Source organism: Sceloporus occidentalis, unplaced genomic scaffold (assembly GCF_023333645.1).
Source record: "Sceloporus occidentalis isolate IW3139 unplaced genomic scaffold, rSceOcc1.0.p SCAF_2, whole genome shotgun sequence".
Taxonomy (NCBI): domain Eukaryota; kingdom Metazoa; phylum Chordata; class Lepidosauria; order Squamata; family Phrynosomatidae; genus Sceloporus; species Sceloporus occidentalis.
This window is the reverse complement of record NW_028316982.1, coordinates 22,828,584-22,849,432: the sequence shown is the minus strand read 5'-3', so window position 1 is coordinate 22,849,432 and position 20,849 is coordinate 22,828,584.

Sequence of the window (20,849 nt, the reverse complement as noted above, 5' to 3'; positions counted from 1 at the left end):
TATCTATGATGTTTATCACACTATACTCTTAAAGTGCTACTATTCCACTTTGACTCCTCTAGCTGCCTCCTGTTGCATTCTGGGATTGGCAGTTTTAAGGAGGGGTATTTAGAATTCTCAGGCAGAGAAGTTCTCTGCCTGAGACTTCTAAATACCCCTCCTTAAAACTGCCAATCCCAGAATGCAACAGGAGGCAGCTAGAGGAGTCAAAGTGGAATAGTAGCACTTTAAGAGTATAGTGTGATAAACATCATTGTTGTAAATACTGCAAAGGAAGATTAAAGCCCTTGTTTAGAGTGAAGACTTGTAAGAGTCGTTATTAGTTGAAGACATGGTGGTGGGATGGTGAGAAGAGTTCAGGCAAGTTCATACAGGGAGATATGATCTGCCAAAGAGCCTAGACCTGAGCCTTAAAGGGCTTTATAGGTCATAACCAGCATTTTGAATTGTGCCCCAAAACTAGGCTTGCCATATCCTGCCTGGGGGCGGGACTTTCCCGGTTTTGGGGGGGCCCGCATGGTCCCGTCCCGGTTTGGCCCCGCCCCTGGGATTTCGCCCACCCCTGGGCTGAGGGGAGGATTCCTTCCTCGCTTGTGCCCCGCCCCTGTCGCCACAGCAGTGAGGGCGGGGCCAGGGCCGGCAGGGAAAGCCTCCCTGAGAGGAGTATTCCCTCCCCGCCTTAGCCCCGCCCCCATCGCCACAGCAGCAAGGGCGGGGCCAGGGCCGGCAGGGAAAGCCTCCCTGGGAGGAGCATTCCCTCCCCGCCTTAGCCCCGCCCCCGTCGCCACAGCAGCGAGGGCGGGGCCAGGGCCGGCATTCAAATGTAGGACACAAAAAATGTGTCCTATATTTGAAAATTTTGTCCCACATTTGTCCTGGTTTTAGGTCCTGACAAATGGCAACCCTACCCAAAACAAACTGGCAGCCAGTTGAACTGTTTCAACAGGGGCATTATGTGATCTCTGTAACCTGTCCCTGTTAACAACTTGGCTGCAGCTCTTTGGACCAGTTGAAGTTTCCAAACACTCTTCAAAGGCAGTCTGCAGTAGACCATGTTATGGAGTCTAAATGGGATGTAACCAAGGTATGTACCACCAAAGCCAGATCTGGCATTTCTAGGAACAAGCACAGCTGGTGGACAAGTTTTAAATGTGCAAAAGCACTCTTGGTAACCTGGGCCTCTGGGGCTGAGTCCAGTGGCTTAGAGAGCTGGGTATGTTTAGCCTGGAGAACAGAAGGTTAAGAGTTGTGTTTGAGGAGGGAAGGAAAAAAGAGGCAGTGTGTTGCACTGTTTTATATTCTGTTTCATAATTTACTATCTTTTAGCTTTTATATAATGAGCTGATGAAGTTCCAGTTGCTTCCATCGCATTCTTTTTTAAGATGTATTATGTATACAAAATGAACATACTTGGGAAAACTTTTGTTCAGAAACTGATCAAAAGAAAGTTCCCTTTTTTCAATCAAGGAATTAACAATGCTATTTGATGCAGGGGGAAGATGCAACTGTGAACAGGCATAAATCATTGCCAAACGTCTAATGCCTGAGGCCATTTCACATGCACGAGTTTTAAAATTTGCTTTTTAAAGCATGACAAATTTTATGCCTCATGGTTTACTCCCCACTATAATTTTACAGGCTTAAAAAACCCCACCAAAATTACTGATGGGCTTGCCCTCCCTGTCTTGACACTAGCTGGCTGGAAAAATATGTAGGGAATGTGGTAAAAACAAAGAGTGAATAAGAAATGAAGACTGTCTACATAAAGACCTGAGGCCATGATCCAAATACTTGCCTCACTGCACCTAAGGGTCTAAGCATGCTCAAGAATATACTATTGTTCTTTAAAAACAGTACCCACCCCTGTAAAATACCATCAAATATTTTACAGGTGTGAAACCCTCAACATCAAAAGTTGTTTGTCATGTTCCATGGATTGGCTGATCTACAAAAATACATGAGGTTAATCTACACCTGAAGTACCCAGAACTCATTTAGCAGCATTTAGGTCCTGGTCATAAGTTTGTAGAGCTTATCCAAACTGGCCAAATATATCAGTAAATTAGAATCATGATTTATAACTATAATTACCATTTTTGTTTAAAAGATCCAGAGGATGCATTGGTGATCCCACCTCCTTTCTTGAGTCTTTTTCTTCTTACAAACTTAGTGAGATGACAACACGACGACGACGATGATGATAGAATATATGTTACAACAATTATTTGAATTTTTAAAAGCATACATTTTATATCCCATTGACCAGAATCTTCTTAGTGACCCCAGTCCTACTAGTGTTGGTTCCATTATTATTATTATTATTATTATTATTATTATTATTATTATTTCTTCATTTATATGCTGCCTTTCTCCCACGTGGGACCCAAAGCAGCTTCCAAAAGCAGCAAATTAAAAATGTTTATAATAAAAAATATTTAAACAATTATAAATTTCCACCATAGACACTGTAAAATAATGTAAAAGCCAAAAAAGGTTAAAAACAAATGAAACAAATGAACAAATGTTTCCCTGCTTAAGCATTAGAAACCTCCTTAAATAATAAAAAAATGTGTTTGCCTGCTGACAAAAGGAAAGCAAAAAGGGGGTCAACCTAGCTTCCCATAGAAGAGCAATCCAAGGGTGGGAGCAGCCAGCGAGAAGGCTCTCTCTCGTATCTTCACCAAGTGGGCCTATGGTGATGATGGGATCAAGAGAAAGTCCTCCCATGAAGATCTTAGTGTTCTTCCATGTTTTTATAGGGAGATTTTTTAAATAGTCTGTACCTAAGCTGCAAAGTGCTTTATAGATCATGACCAGCACTTTGAATTGTGACTAGAAATGAACCAGAAGCCAGTGAATCTTTTTCAAGACAGGAGTTATATGCTCCCTATAACTTGCCCCAGCCAGCATTCTGACTGCCATGTTTTAACCCACTGAAATCTCTGAACAGTTTCCAAAGGCAACCCCATGTATTACAGTAGCCCAAATAGAATGTAATCAAGGCACATGTCACTGTAGCCAAATCTGACATCTCAAGTAATGGGCACAGATGGTTCTCAAGTTTTAACTGTGCAAAAGCATTCCTGGTGACTGCTGAAACCTAGGCATCCAAGGTCAGAGTTGAATCCAGGAGAACACACAAGCTGCAAGCCTGAGATTTCAGGGGAAGTACAGCCCCATCCAGCATAGGCAAAGTCCTTATTCCCTGATCTGCCTTTTGACTGACCAGGAGCTTCTCTGTCTTGTGTGGATTAAGTTTCAATTTGTTTGCTCTCATCCAGGTGCATTGTTGACAACAGACATTGGTTCAGTTCTGTTATGCACCTCTGCATTTCCTGCACTTTCAAAGCTCCTGACTTTGAAAGCTGCTGAGTGCATCTGGGATCCAGGCTGCAGCCAGGCTGTATTCAACTGGCAGATTCAGCAGCAAAATCCAAGTGATAGAACCCAGCTACATCCCAAATTCGACTTCAATTTGGGAGAGGTAAGCCAGGTTTTTTTAGAGATGTGATAAACTCCTTGGAGATAGCATGTTTTTGAGAGATCAATGATGTTTCAGGAACATTAAAAAGGTAGAAACAGAATTGTTTCTACCAGGCATGTGGACATTCATGTAAACAAAACCATCAGACCTTAAGTGCTTAATCCTTCCCCCAAATAGTCTGCATTTCCTCTCAGTGCAAAGAATCTCTTTGCATATAAAGAAAACAGGATTTTCTGTGCACGAAAAAAACATTTTCTGCACAGAAAATAATATTTTCATGCAGAATTAATTCCTGCACAGAAAATGATTTTTTTCGGGGGGGGGGGGGGACTGAAAAAAAAGCAGTAATTGAGAATTTCTTCTGCACAAAATTTGTGCATGGTTGATTTGTGTAGAAAACTTAATTTTCTGCACCGTCGTCAGAGTCATCACCACGACTGTGCTTGCAATTAAAAGAAGATCTCAAGTAAAGTGCCTTAGGGATTACTCTTCCACTTTTTTTATCACTGACTTAAATTACAGGGTGTCAAATGACACAAAAATGGGAAGAGTAGCAGACAGATTGGAATATAGGAACAGAATTAAAAAGGACTTCAATAATCTAAAAAACCTCGCAGAAATTAATAGAATTAAGTTGAACAAAGATAAATGCAAAATTCTGTGTTTACACCACAAAATATAAATGTACAGGTATAGCATGGAGGTTATATGGTTCAACAGTACTACATGCATAAAAGGACCATGGGATTATTGTTAATCATAAATTGAATATGAGTGTTCAGTATAATACTGCAGCAAAGAATGTGAATCTATTTTAGCCTGATTTAATAGAAACATAGCGGGGATACAGACTGGCTGAAAGGGGTGGCGAGATGGCCACCCCTTTCTACCCTGGATGGAGACCACGCCAATCAAACAGCGCAGCCTCTGGGAGGCCTAAAAAGAAGCCATTCCTGGCAGATTCTTTTTAGGGTGTGCATGGTGCACCATTGGTGTGTTTGTGCATGATGATGACATCCGTGCAGTGCAGTGCTGTTTGGGTGCCACACTGCACTGACGTCATTGTGCTGTGCCCCATCTGTAAGGGAGCACACCAAGATGGCACCCATGGTGCATGATGGGGCTGCTGAGCATGTAAACACTCAGCCTTTGCGCACCTCTAGTTCAGGCTGAGGCCAGCGCAAAGCGCCACTCTGTACCAGCCCATAGATTCCAAGTTGAAGGAAGCTGTAGTCCCATTGTAGTCTGTGCTGGTCAAGTCTCTTCTGAAGTACTGTGTTAATTTCTGTGTGCCTCATTTTAAGAAAGGTATAGACAAGTTAGGTCAGAGAAGAACAACAAGGATGATGAGAGGTATGTAGAACAAAACATATGTAGAAAGGTTGTAGAAGATGAGAATGTTAAGTTTGGTGAAGAGAAACCTGAGGGGTGATATGACTGTACTGTTCAAATACCTATGGGACTATACAAGAAAGGAGGAAGAATGCCTGTTCTCTGCTTCTTCAGAGAGTAGAACCAGGTCCAATGATCTGAAATTACAGGACTATAGATTTCAGCTGAACATTATGCTCAGAATTATGTAGTTAGACTCCAATTATACCTGGAGAGAGAAATTCCAGAGATGCAAAAAAGATTCAGCAAAGAGAAAGACATTACCTCACAAACATATAATGGCAAATGGAGTACACTATAGAATTCCAGGGGGGAAAACCTACATGGGCTTTAGAGACTATAGCAAAGCTATAGTGGGAGTACCACCGTTTCAATAGTCTTGATGATTGATCTGTACTTAGTAAAAGAGGCTAATGTTAGAATAGAATATCTAGAGACAGAATGGTTCCCAACTGACAAAGTGGTCACGCAATTTTGCATCCTTTCACCCTACTTGTTCAACTTGTATGCAGAAAATATCATACAAAGAGGAGGTCTAGACTCAGAAGGAGGAAGGAAGATACGAGGAAGGAATATCAACATACTAAGATATGCAGATATACAATGCGCCCGTGCCATGTGGGATGCATTTTATGCGGAAGCTGCTTGGGGAGGGAAACAATGGCTGCTCCGCCACATGCACACGCCCCATTATTTCCTATGGAGCTCAGACTGATTAAAGCTCTAAGAGATAAGATTATGGAGATAATGATAAATGTATGTATAAAGGAATATTATGGACTATGTAAATAATAGGTCATATAGAAGATGTATTAGCTGCGATATTATTAGATCTGGATTATAGTATAAGGTATATGAACCTATAAGAATTTAACTGAAAGATGCTGTATAAATATGTTTAAAGAGATTTAAAAGAAAATCACATAAAAATATACTCAATATATTCAGTTCAAAGGATGGGAAGGTAACTTTTATTCTTATTCTTTACTCTGTTTTATGTTTTTCAGTGTTGGAAGAGTTTTTTAGAAGAGGAAATTATCTAGATAGAACTAGCAAGTAACAGTTCAGAAAGGTTAGTATAAAAGCTTTGCAACACATGTTCAAAGGTTTGTAATGGAAGTATTTTTTTGTCTTGTTTGTTTGTTTGTTTGATGTATTTTACTTTTTTGATGTGGTTGTTTTCTGTATTATATTGTTTTTCATTTTTCCTTCTGTAATTGCTATATTTCAATAATAAAAATTTATTTTAAAAAATTCCTATGGGGCTAGAGCATGGGTGGATTTTCCCTTACGCGGGAGGATCCAGAATGGCAGAAAACCTCACAGATTTGTCTCGGTGTCTGCCTCTCCCACCAGTGATTGCACACAAACTGGGGAAGTAGAATTCTGCTCTATGGAAGTAGTTCCCTCATGATTTAGATGAGAAGGGCACTTGAAAATATTATTTTGGGTTGCATTTTCCACACTACAGCATTAAATGGCCATGCTGATTTCTGATTTTGTTGTTTGTTGTCCAAAATGTAACTTGTCCTGAGCTCTGGTTCTCTGTCAGAAGGAGAGAATGTCAATGAGGATATGACAAGGGGATGCTGATGGAAGGTAAAGAGCTAATGAACCATCATTCTTTTTTTCTGCTTTGTCACAATCAAACAGGGCAAAAGCTAATCAGATTGCTTAGGTTTTGACTATTTAAGTATGATTTACACTGTGAATACTCATCTGCATATTGAATAAGATTTCAGAAGCAAGGTCTGAAATGAATCAGATCTGTGTCTGATCACAAGGGACCATTAGGCACACCACCTGTGCTTGAGAATCATTATGTACACTACTCCGTGCTCCCTAGAGGAAGGGCACAATTTGATCTTTTAAAAATGTGATACATATATAGAACGTGTCACTATCCTTTTTATTTGGTTTGGAGCTTTTATTTTTGTTTTTCTTTCCTTCATGACTTCAGCAAGCCATGTCAGCTGTAGACCTTAACATCACTTTAAAATGCTTTAGGGAATTTGCTAGTCTGCTTGATCACATTTTGGTTTCTTTTTTAAGCCTACTTTCTCCTATTTCTAGAGATAATTGTCACCTGTCTTTGGTGCTTACTCTTCATTTTCCTGAGAGAGCAACTGAGGTTTATCATAGTTATTGTTGTCTTCCCAGAGCTGCCTCTGGGAGAAATTAGTCAGAGCCATCACAATAATGCATTTTGATCCAGCACTGATGATGACTAAATTGTCCCCAAAGCTGATAAAACAAGCTGGAAGTGTTTCTTTTTGGCCCTCAGTCACTGCAAAGTGCAGGTTACCACCATATTTGTTTTGCCATTAAAGTAATCTATGCAGAGTCCCAGATGATCATTCATGTTTTTATTTGTTTTATTTAACACACACACACACACACACACACACACACACACACACACACACACACACTCTTCCTTAATTGTGATCAGCTGTGAAAAGCTCATACACAGTTTGGTCTCCCCTAGATTAGATTTGCTTTCTCAGTTGCTAAACAAGCTAATTACTGACTTTCCAGTTCTGTATAAATTTGTTAACCCTGCATGATATCATGCAGGCCCTGGATTTTGCTTCACATTTAATAAGAGATCCAGTGATGGGTTCAGAATAACAATTTCTCTTGACATATCATTTTGCTTTGGAGACATACTCCTTAGCTTTTCGCTATTGCTGATTTGCTTTCCTTCCTTGTTATCTTAAAAAAAAAATCTTGGAAAATATTTTCTTCCCACAATTCTTGAGGCAGCATGGTTAGGGCAGTTACATTTCCAATAATTACTTTTCCAAGCTGTTTCTTTTGGTTTTTTTTTTTTTTTTTTTTTTAAAGCATACATTTGCAAGCATACAGGACAAGAAGGCATAAAAAAGGGTGCCCATGCCATGCTGTAGCTCTTAACCTAGGGCCAACATATTTCAGGTTTGGGCCAAGTTCCCTGCCAACTCTGTGGGCTGGCAAATGTAAAGACAACTCCTTAGCTGACCTAACTCAAATGCTGAATTGGTAGTTGGGTAAGCCTTTGCATGTATCCAGAGTTCCCAGCAGACAATTTTCTATAATTTAATTTTGTATAGGACACATTTTGGGACATATGATTATATCATCACAGACTTTAAAGAGACCTCTGGAGACTTAAAACCTCTGTGTACATAACCTATACATATTTTTTATGGGAATATATCTCATTTAGTACATTGGATCCTTCTTCTGTGTAGACCTCCATAAGACTGTAATGCTAGTTTAAGACATCTACTCACATATTTGAATGAGTAATAAGAAACTCCCTAGATTCTTTATCATATTACAGTATATTCTTATTGTTGTTGTGTTCCCTCAAGTTGTTTCCGACTTATGACAACCTTAAGACAAAACTATCATGGGGTTTTCTTGGCCAAGATTTGTTCAGCGTAGGTTTGGCATTGCCTTCCACTGAGGCTGAGAGCATTTGACTTGCCCAAGGTCACCCAGTAGGTTTCATGGCCAAGCAGTGAATTGACCCCTGGTCGCCAGAGTCATAGTCCAACACTCAAATCACTATACCATGGTGGCTGTTATATTCTTATAGATAATGACATTTTTACCAAGTGTTTGTATTGAATAATCTTTTTTGTCCTAAGGCATTCATGCCAAAAGAAAAAAAAAGGGGGGGGGAGTAGTGTTTGATTTGTCCTAATAGATTTCTTACAAGCATTAATCTGATTGAACTGAGAGGAGTTCACAATGAAATCCAAAGAGAAAAGTTTGACATATACAGAGAAATCATGATTAGCTCATTCATTATATATACTGCTTTTCTACTGGTACAGGATTCAATATTGATAACTCTGTATGCTCATTTGATGAACATCAATTTAAACTTGGTCATGGGAAATATCAGATTCTTTCATATCATATAATTTAATGTTTGACTACTAATATTATATTATTTCATGCACTGGCCAAATTCTGTAAAAGACATGGGCTGTGTCTAAACTGTAGAAATATTGTAGTTTGACATCACTTTAAGGGCCTATGGAATCCTGGAATTTGTAGGTTTGAAAGTTCTTTAGCTTTCTCTGCCAAAGAGTTCTGGTGCCTCACAAATATACAAATCCTAGCATTCTATAAGATGGAGCCATGGCAGTTAAATTTATGTCAAAGTGCATTATTTGCAGTGTAGATGCACCAGGAAGCACAAATATAACCAAAATAGATTGTGAGTCAGTATAGAAATATTCATCAACAAAATCAATTTCATCACTAAGGAGCACAGCTATAAATGAATTTGCTGTTCGTACATAACTCCCTTAAAATTGAATAATATAAACAAATAACATTAAAAATTGGAGGAAATTGGGCAGTTAGGCACTTGTGTTCTTGATAGACTCAGGAGGAAAAAAATCATTATAATAAGAAAAATCATAAATGAAACCATTAGAACATCTCCAGAAATTGGTTTACTTTCCATTTTCTTGAATAAGAACAAAACATTAAATCATGACTTCATTGCATTCCTTTGTTTGGACAGCCAGATTAAACCTTTTTTTACTTAAAGATGTGATATTAAAATGACAAACAATGGGGGAAAGATGTGGGCTGTGTCTAAAGAAAACAGGGATGATGTATAAAGAGCTTTCAAATGAAATGATATTTAAAAGACACATGTATAAGAAATGAAAAAAGGGTAAAATCACCAAAGAGGAATACAAATGAATAGCCAGTAGTTGTGGGGAGAAAATCATAATCATAATGAGCTCAAATTCAATAGGGAGGTTAAAAATAAAAAGTGTGTGGGGTCTCTATGTTTGAAACAAGAGAGGGAAATGAAATGATAGGGCCACTGTGTAGAAAAGATAGTGAAATGCTAAGATGGGTCAAAAAGAAGCTAGGACATTTCATCACATTCTTTTCCACAGTCTTCTCCCAAAAGGAAAACAATGATTTAATCAGGCCACATATGACTCATGGGCCACATATGGGCCATCTAATTTTGTTGTCTCCTCCCACCATCCAATTTACCACTCCACTGTACCATCAAATGTTCATTCATGGCAACAGCAACAAACCCAACCCCCTACAATTCTCTTTAAAGCAAAGTGTACATAGCACATGCACTGTATTTTCAAGCTTATTCATTCTCCTAGAAGTAAGATGCATCTAGTAAACAAGAATATGTTCCATCCACTAATTGTAATAAAAGAAAATTCCTAGTGGGTTGGGGTTGTTGTTGCAGTGTTGGTAAAAATTCAACGACATACCACCAAATCTGGCACTGTGGGAAAGGGTTTGAGAGTGGTCAGTAGTTCTAGGGTCCACTTGGATCTGACTGCAAGAAGGTTCTCAGTTCCCTTCACAATATGGACTGCTAGTATGACCCAGCTGCTTTCATATGCTCCGAACTGTATATTAGGAGGTTCAAAGGCAGTAAAATGGCATCTAATCCACCCATCTTCAAATGTAATGCAGGGATATTGACCATGCCTTAACTATCCTTCCCTATAAATACTTATGATCCTGGCTAAAAGGTACTGTGCCATATCTCACTAACATACCTAAAGAGTGAAAGGATTTCCTGATGAACTTCCCAAGGATTTCCATTACCCAGCCTGTATTTATCCAAATGCATTCTATAATCACAACATAGTTCATTTAAGTTTATCCTAAGGTAAGCATATCTCTTGTTTATTTCCACTTCTGTTTAAATCAATAATTTGGATTTTCCTTCAGGCCTTTGAGATGGGTTGAGAGTCACAACCAATTTGTGTTCTTCTCTCTTTAACTGATGGCAGTAGACCAGATTCACTTTCTATCAGATAAAGTAAGTGGTTTGATAACTCATGGATGGTAATAAACCTGCTTGAAAATGTGCCCTCTGCACATAGGATATTGTTGATGATATCACCAAATTAAACCTGAGTAATCGTGCAATGCTTCCAGCACACAGACCTCAGTAATTAAATGTCTTTCAGATAAATTTTCTATCTGTATTCATCTTCAGCTGCATTGTCGCACCCTCCCCCTGAAACATATCTAGATGCATATGTTGGAAAATGACATTTAAACCAATAACAGATTTATTTGCAACTTGCTACTTCCTTGACAACATTCAGATTGACAATTCCTTTGCGGGTATCAGAGTCTAATGCACACTGTATTCCAATAATGAGCACAGAGAACCTACACACATTTAACCTAAACAATAAGGGATTTGGAATAGTAAAATAGTTCCTGTACCTTGGATCATACATCAAAAAATAATAGAGGAATGGGAAGAGCAGCCATGAAAGTGCTAGTAAAGATCCTAAAGGGTAATGACAAAGAAATGAGCACTAAAGTTAGAATCACCCAAGCCATTGTATTCCCAATCACTACGTATGGATGTGAGCACTGCACAGTGAAGAAAGCAGATAAGGAAAAAAATCATTTGAGATATGGTGCTGGAGAAGAGAGCTGAGGATACTGTGGACAGCCAAAAAGACAAACAAATAGGTCTTTGAGCAGATCAAGCCTGAACTCTCCCTAACAGTCAAGATGGTCAAATTGAGGCTGTTATACTTTGGCCACATCATGACAAGACATGACTCATTAGAAAAGACACTAATGCTAGGAAAGGTAGAGAGAAGTAGAAAGACAGGAAGACTGTAATCTAGATGGATAGACTCAATGGGGGAGGGGGTCACAAGTATGAATTTACAGGAGCTAAGCAGAGCATTGGAGGACAGGGGAGTTGGAGATTTCTCATTCACAGGGTCACCATGAGGTGGGGTGGACTTAAGGGCAGTTAACAATACCAGCAACAAACTTTTCTGTAGGCCTCTTCATTAGTGTCTGCTCAGTTAAGAAAGAAGTGCTAGGCAGGCATTTGGAAAAGGAAATATTTTTGCTACCAAGTCCCTCAAAGGTGTATGGAGGGGAAGAAACACAACTGGCCCATAGACATATGGCTAGAATCCTACTGATGACATATGAAGATGTAGGTACATCTTTGTTGTGTGTCTTCAAGTCATTTATGATTTATTGTGACCCTAAGGTGACCCTAAGGTTTTCTGGGGCTGAGAGAGTGTGACTTGCCTAAGATCACCTAGTAGGTTTCCATGTCTGAGCAGAAAATCAAAACATGACCCCCAGAGTCCTGGTCCAAAGCTCAGATCTTAGATCTGGCAGCTGTGCGTATCTGTGGAAATACATGCACAGTCTGACTTAACCAGCGTATGGGTATTTTTTACCCATCGGTGTGGATGATGTAATTGAGTGCTGTTAGCTTTTGTTGACTTCCTGTGTACTTGCTTTACTCTCCTGATGCCAGGGCACTACATCAACACTATTCAGTGTGAAGGGGATAACATGGTGGCCAAGCAGCAATTGGTCATGTTTCAGGAGCTGATTGTAGCATAACAAAAACATGCTCTTGTAATTTGCAGGGGTCTTCCAGACATTCAGGAGGATGATGCCATGTTCCTAGAAATGCCTGCTGAAGCACACACAGTTCTGGTGCATTCTCCCCCATAATCATTTTGCCCAGGATAAAAGAAACTCAGATAAAGGTGTAGGGGGGTGAGGGCATATATGGTTATGCCCAGTGCAGCTCCACCAGTGTGATCCAGGATCTTGGTTATAGACCTTAAACCAGTTTCTCTCTTGGTGTAAAGGTGCTACTCAAAGTGGTGGTCCATGGACAACTGCCAGTCCACAAGCCATTGGCAGCCAGTCCCTGGTGAGTACCAAGGAAAAAAATAAAATAAAAATTGAAGCTAATGAGTCAAATATGTGTCCAACCTTGCACTGGGGAAGGGGAAAGATTTTGGTCTCACACATCACATTCCTTGAAATGCACTATTATATGTGATGCCCACATAAGTACAATTAAATTCTTGTAATCATTTTCAGAGACAGGTTAGGCTGAGAAGGTGAATTCGTTCAAAGTGGCTGTATAAGCTTTATGAAACTTGGATTTGAACCTGTTATTTTATGACATTGGGCAGCATCATGAAAGAGGTACAGAATCTGTGCAGTCATTCCTTATCTATGTTGAAGCTATATCTGTTTTGGTGGAGTCTGGTAAAGGCATATTAATTTGCGGATTCCAAAAAGCATATTACTGTAGTGTTATCATTAGGCCAACAAAGGGACACAAATATAAGAGCAAACCTGTGAGCTCTTCATCTCCAGAATGGTTCAGAAAGGACAAGGTAGTCTGGGAAAAACAGCTGTATAGTTTCCAACAAAGTAACTTTTAATACAGATTTATTTGGGTTCCCCCCCCCCCCAAAAAAAAAAAATTGTTTGAAAACACCCAAGATAAGTCCTAGCACAAGACAATCCTTCAAGACTAGCTGTTCTTTCAATAGTACATAAAGATCCAACCAGCTGGATATTCTTTTTTTAAAAAGTGATAAATTTTCTCCTATCAAAACAAATAGGAGATATTTTGATTTGTAAAACTGGGCATTTTCACACCAATCAGAATGTATTAAATTGGATAGTATGTATATTCAAACTAAACTGAAAGGCCCTATTCCAGTGTATTTTGCTCATGAGTCCACAAGAAGCTGCAGTCAACATTGCTTTGAATGGAGAAAGAAAAGGAGTCATATGTTGCCTAAAGATATGGGAGTTGGATATAGAGGCTCTGTCTGTGGATCCGATACATGATAGCAATCAGCTGCCCTGTGGGAGTGCTTATTTGAACCCACTTATATTCTGCCAATATATTTGTGAGCAAAACAAATATGATGCCATTAATTTCCAATGTTCTGTCAACTAAAAGGAACAAAGAACAATTTGCTTGTTTTCAGCTCTGTAATAAAGAAGTTTCCAACAACTTCTATACATGATAGAGAAGTGGTTTGTCTCCTGTACATGTACTCTGCCATCCTAATGTCATTGAACTTGGATCAAGTATTGATGCTAAATTAATGATTATTAGTTAAAGTGAGCACTGACGACTAGTACCATTTCCCCCCTTATTTCAGTGAAATTATATACCATCATGCATGGTAAAGGTGCAAAGTGTGACATGTTTCTCCATCATGCTGAAGCATGTAAGAACCAGCTTGAATTATGATTCTGTGTGTTGTTCTGTTGTTTCTATGACATAGAGGAACATAAAGCAAACTGTCCCATACCCAGTCCACTGAGCTCAGTATTGTCTGTACGAGTTGTACCAAATGTATCTTTCTCCAAAATGCTTGGACTCCAGCTCCCATCATCACTAACTATAGATGGGAATGGCTGAGACTGATGGGAACTACATTATAAAATATCAAGAAATCCCTATGGTATATTTGCCTTGGGATCACCATCAGTCAGAAAACTACTTTAAGGCACACAACAACAGCAACAACTATGCTGGGATGGGATTATCTACATTGACTGTCAGAAGTTATCCAGAGTTTCAGATAGATATTTTTCCTTTCTCTATATGAAAATGATTAGGATGAAACTGAAGGCAGGAGTTTTCCAACAGAGATACAGCCCAGCTCAAATGGAACCTAAAATTTGCTCAAGAAGAATGAGTGCCACTCGTCAGCGGTAGTTTCCTAGAGCTAGGTGACTAACTGCCATTTGTACCAAAACATATTTTTCCACAGAGAAACATGTCCTTTTCTCTACTTTGGAGAAGAAGATTTAGACACCTCAGGAGCCAGAAAACATTATTGCTGTACAAAAACAACAATTTCAATGTCTTATGGTTTATATATAATAAAGCTGGGAACTTGGGACAAGACAGCCAGATGTACTGAAAATCAAATAATTGCATTCTTAGTGATAAATGGAACAGCAGGAAAGTTTTGCTGGAGTTTTATAATAGGATCCCATAGCTTTATCCAAAGGAAACTCACTTCCAAAGGAAAACTTACTTCTCTTGGATCAATGACTAGCAGAGCTTCATTTCAAAGGGAAGTTGAAATCTCTCTAGGCAGTACAAATCAATGCATAGTTTAAGCAGAGAATCTATTCCAGGGAATTCTGAGATGATATGTCTATTTCAAACTTTGGAAAACAATGTTTTATTGATCACATAAAAATGATCTATATGGGGAAAAAATGTTTGAACGTTCTCCTCTTTGTTTGGTTGACTGAACAGCCTCATTGCAGTGCAAGGCATTATAAACTTATGACAGAGACCAAATAGGCTTTCCTTGTCTTTATGCTTTGCTTTGTGACCTCGCTTATGAAGGGAATAAAACAGCATGACAGGTCTGTGACATTTGCTTCCAAAATATATCCAGTCACCAAAGCCTTATGCAGATGTCCCCTCCATGAAGAGAAGAATAGGAATAAGCCTTTCAGCTGCCATCTTTGCACTGTGCTTTTTGCATTTTTCATATAATGAAAACAGGGTTGTCAGGTGAACAAAGGGATAGGGCTCCTGTACTTTTAATGTTTGTATAGAAGAGGGAGTTGCAGCGGATGATGTTTGCATGAAAAACAATACTTGCTGAAATGCCCTTTTGCACACCTCTTCCAAAGGTGCAGGATATTTTTTCCTCATTTCACTCGACAAGACTGGCTGAAACATATCTTCTGTAATAGGAAGCCTTCTTTGTTCAAATAAGCTGTTTCTGCTCTTTAAGGAAGATATTATATCAGGGATAAAGCAGCATTGAGCCTTCTGATGCTTTAGACCAGTTCCCAGAAACCTCAACTAGCATGGCAAATGATTAGAAGTTGATGGGTTTTGCAGGGGTAAAGATTCCCAACTCAGTCTATTGTAAATTATGTGGGGGACCTATACAAATGGAGGAGACTTAAATCAGAAATGGTTTAACAAATGCAATCAAAATCCACACCACTTGGGACTTTATTGCACACAGCTTTTAAAATGCCATAAAAGTTTGATAATGCTGCCTCTGGTGATACCTATCTCACAATGACCTCTCCCTCTTGTCACTACCTTGTCTTCTATTTGTGGTTAGACTGCACTTTTCCATTGACAGGGAAAACCCATCAATAAGCTCTCAATCACCTTGGTATAGCATTAGTCCACAGGTGCAGTAAATTATCTTGTGACAGTTTTGGGATTGCATAGTCATAGAATCATGGAATCAAAGAATCTTAAAGTTGTTCATGTGTTTTCAGGTTCTTCTCCATCTCATCCTCCCCACAGCCTTTTTTGTTGTTTTACTTTCTTTCATTTTTATTTTTTTATTTTTTGTTAAACTGTGTTAGCATAGCTCTGGAATTATGTTAACCTTCCATGACATACACATGAAAGACACACTGGGCAGGTCACAGGTCATGGGGCAGGGATAAGGATGAGGACAGAAGAGAGCTTGTGGGGCCAATAACAGCCTTGTCACATCTGTTTTCCATACTGGCCAGTCATGCTAGTGAAGGGATCTGTGGTGTGGAATGCTCCCAATCCAGTACATAAGCACTTCTCTTAATGAATACAATGATGGTGAGAAAGAGGGTTGTGTGATAAAGTTCTCTGTTATTTTGCCACCTCCTTCCCTTCACATAAGGTTTGTCAGTGAAAAGACCTTACAAAGGCTCTTATCCACCCTGATACATCCAGCGCATAACAATGCAACTGAATGAGAAAAGCAAGTCATTCTATGATCATAAGATGCTTCCCTTAGCGATTATGCCATGATACAATGACATTATATGACAGAAAGGAAACAGAGTCAAACAGAGCCTTGAAAGTAAGACATCTTTACTAGTGTCAGCAAGCCATTTCAAACCACCATGTAATTTGTTGCTAAACACTTTCATAGAGTGTGCACCCCCCCCCCTCCCTGCCACATTACTCTGAAGACTGAATATGAGCAGTAGGAAGCCATCTCAGTTCTCTTTGCACTATCACTCAGCAACTGTTAACTGTTTATATACCAAATGGCTTCAGCACTTATATTTATTAGAGAGATGCTACATATGTCTGTGATTGTCTATGGATAATGTTGTTTTCCTGTAGAAGTACTGAGAACTCTATTATCTGAGCAATTAAAAGTAGTAAAACAAAACAAAACAAAACAAAAACAACAGTAAAGTGATGATTCTTTCCCAATCATGTGTAAATATACTTACAACAGCTAAAATCCTACATTGACCAAGTGTATCTCCACAAGTATATTTTCCTGATCTCCAGAGGTATCTTATTTTTGCTTCTGGCTACTCAAACACAGTCAGATGTTTGCCTTGGTGCCTCCCACCCACTAAATGGCCGCACTGGAGCATCTGGATGAATGCAGAGGGAGGACATTATGCAAAAAAGGTATATGACACTTCTTTCCATAACGACCTAAAAATGACAAAAACAGGTATAATAGGAATTTACACCTGCACATGTCCCCAGTGAGATTTTGGCATATGAGACCAATTATACAGACAATTGGAAACACTGATTTAGATTTATGCAGAAATGTAGTTTTGTATGGAAAGCATTACACAAAAATCACAGAAAATATAATTCCTCCTCGTTCTCCTCCTCTTCCTGCCATCCAACTCCCCCAGAACATCTGGTTTGATCTAGTGAAATGTAATTCCCCATCAGACAAAATTCAGTTCCCTCCTCTTCCCCCTTAGTTTGGAACCCTTATCTTTCCCACTGTCTTCCCTTGATGGACCTTTAATGTCTAGGAAGAAGTAGGGAATGGCTAAATTTCTATAGATGGACTCATGAAGATGATGTCATCTTCTAGAAACTTTAGAGAACTACTGGGAAATCCCAGATGATGCCTTCTTCTTCATGAAACCAGCTTTGGAAACATAGCCAGCTACTTCCTGACCACTCCCACCCCATAAAGGGTCGTGTAGATGGCCAGCACAAGAGAGGTGGGTGCTGCATGTAGGGGCCCATTGTTCAAAGAAGATAGTGGATCTTTCCTTGCACAATGACAACTAAAGCCCACACACAGGAATAATTTGACATTGGGCCGTCATATGCAACCAGAAGTATACTAGCCATATTAAATTTTGTACAGATGCCTGGTCATTAAAATACAGAGAGATAAGAAGAATTATATTTTTTCTCATTCTTTTTTCCAGATCAAAGTATATTTTCAAGTTCATGACAAATATTGATATGAGGAAGGAAAAATGTATAGATGAATGGAAACATCCTGAAGTTCTGTCATTTTCAGCGCATATATATCCAACCCTGTTTCTAAAACAGATTGTTCATTTTTGGTAAATGTGAGATCCAAATTTTCCACCCTGGATCCCTCTGACAGTTGTCAAAAATAATTATAAAAAATGAGGTAGTTAGAAGTCAGCTTAGATTTGAAAAACAAGGGGTTGTGGCTCTTGTTGTAAACTGTGCAGGGGGTTGTATTCTGTTCAAAATGTGAATCATAACTCCTAGAGGCTCTCCAGACATGCCTTTCTTTGTCAGATAAAGGGTAGTCTGAACAAATGGGAGGGATTTCAGGGCTACCAAACACCTTGGGAGAGAGCATCTGACTCATTTTTTCCACTTCTGTTCTCCATCAAAAATACATAGGTGATTGAGAGAGTGGTTACTATGCAACTCCAAGCAGTCTTGGAGGAAACCAATTATCTAGCTCCATTTCAAACTGGCTTCAGGGTGGGATGCAGAGTGGAGACTGCCATGGTTGCCTTAGTCGATGATCTCCATCTGGGTATTGACAGGAGAAGTGTTGATGCTCTTGGACCTCTCAATGGCCTTCAATACCATAGTCCATGGTATCCTTCTGCTATGCTTGAAAAAGTTGGGAATGGGGGCATTGTGCTTTACTGGTTCCATTCCTATCTCTTGGGCAGGTTCCAGATGGTGATGCTGGGAGACAGCCTCTCTTCTAAAAGAGAATTAAAATCTGGCATCCCTCAAGGCACCATCCTGTCTCTCATACTATTTAACATTTACATGAAGCTGCTGGGTGAGATCATCTGGAGACATGGGGCAGGGTGTCACAGTATGCTGATGACACCCAAATATGCTTCTTCATGTCTCGGACTGCTGCAGTGACTAAGGATGGCATCTCTCCTCTGAATGGCTGTCTTGCATCAATAATGGACTGAATGAGGAAAAAACAGATTCAGGCTAAATCGAGATAAAACGGATGTACTCGCTATAGGAACTTCAAGTCCAAGGAGGAAGATTTGTGAACTGGTCCTGGACAGGGTCACGATTCCCCTAAAGGACTGTGTTTGCAGCTTGGGAATGCTCCTGGACTCATCCCTTCAATTGTCATCTCAGACAGATGAGACGATCAGGAATGCTTGGTATCAGCTTCAGATGATATGCCAACTTCCAGGTGTGGAGATTAAGTCCAGGGATGGAGATTTGTCAACCAGTCCTGGACAGGGTCACACTTCCTCTAAAGGATGAAGTTCGCAGTTTGGGAGTACTCCTTGATCCATCCCTACAGTTAATAATAATAAATAATAAAAGCTTTATTTCTATACCGCCCTTCTAAAAATCAGGGCGGTGTACAACATTTTAACAATACAATAATACAAACAATAGAATAAAAACACATTCAATTAAAACAACAATAAAACAGCTCCAGCCAGCTTGCCATTGCTGACAAAAAGAAGAGGGGGGAAGTGTTCGGGGCGCACATCAGGGGTAGGCCTGCTTGAATAAAAAGGTCTTCAACCCCTTTTTAAACTGGGCCAGGGAGGTGGCCGAGCGGAGCTCAATGGGCAGGGAGTTCCAGAGGTTGGGGGCCGAGGTGGTAAAGGCCCTCCTAGAGATGGAAACTAATCTGACCTCTGGAACCCTTAACAGTTGCTGCCCAGATGTTCTGAGTGTGCGGGGCGGATTGCACGGAGAGAGGTGGTCCTCTAGGTACCCTGGGCCCAAGCCATTTAGGGCTTTATAGGTAATAACCAACACCTTGTATTGCGCCTGGAAGCGAATAGGCAGCCAGTGCAGATCTTTAAGCACTGGTGTTATATGACTGGCCCTGGACGTTCCAGTGACCAGTCAGGCTGCCATATTCTGCACTAATTGCAGCTTCCAGGTATGGTACAAGGGTTGCCCCATGTAGAGCGCGTTGCAGAAATCCAAGCGAGAGGTTACCAGAGCGTGTACTACAGTTTCAAGGTCCCTCTGGCCCAGGTAGGGACGCAGCTGGCGTATCAGCCGAAGTTGATAACAGGTGCTCCTGACCGTCGCATCCACTTGAGATGTGAGGTGGAGCGATGAATCAAGGAGCACCCCCAGACTGCGTACTGAGTCCTTCACAGGAAGCGTGATCCCGTTCAGGACAGGTGGAACCACCGCCATCCCCGGGCCAGGAGAACATATCACGAGCACCTCCGTTTTCTCTGGATTTAGTTAACATCTCATATAGATATGACAGCCAGGAGTGCATGGTATCTCCTTCGGTTAATACGCCAGCTGTGCCCCTATCTGGACCAGGGAGACTTAGAAGCAGTGGTACATGCGCTGGTAACCTCTCGTCTTGATTTCTGTAATGCACTCTACATGGCGCTACCCTTGTGCCAAGTTTGTAAGCTTCAGTTGGTTCAGAATATGGCAGCCAGACTGGTCGCTGGCAAATCCAGGTCGACCACATAACACCTGTTTTAAAATCTCTTCACTGGCTGCCAATTAGCTTCCAGGCACAGTACAAGGTGTTGGTTATCACCTTTAAAGCCCTACATGGCTTGGGCCCAGCTTACTTGAGGGAGCGCCTCTCCCTATAAAGTCCTCCCCACACTCTCATGTCTTCTGGGGAAAATCTACTACAGTCTCAGAAAACCAGACTGGTCTCAACTTCCCAGAGGACTTTCTCATCTGTCGCTCTGAATCTGTGGAATGACCTACTGGAGAAGATCCATCTTATCACCACGCTTGATGCTTTCAAAAAAGCTGTCATGACAAATCTCTTCTGGCGGGCCTTCCCAGATTGATCTCCCAAGAAATAAAGTAAGGAGAAACTTTGTCCACTGCTAATTGTCCACTTCACCTCGCTTATTTTTAGTTTGTTGTTTTATTTAATAATTTGCATTTGTAATTATTGTAACTGATTTGAATTTTATCACTAGTTATGGTGGGAGG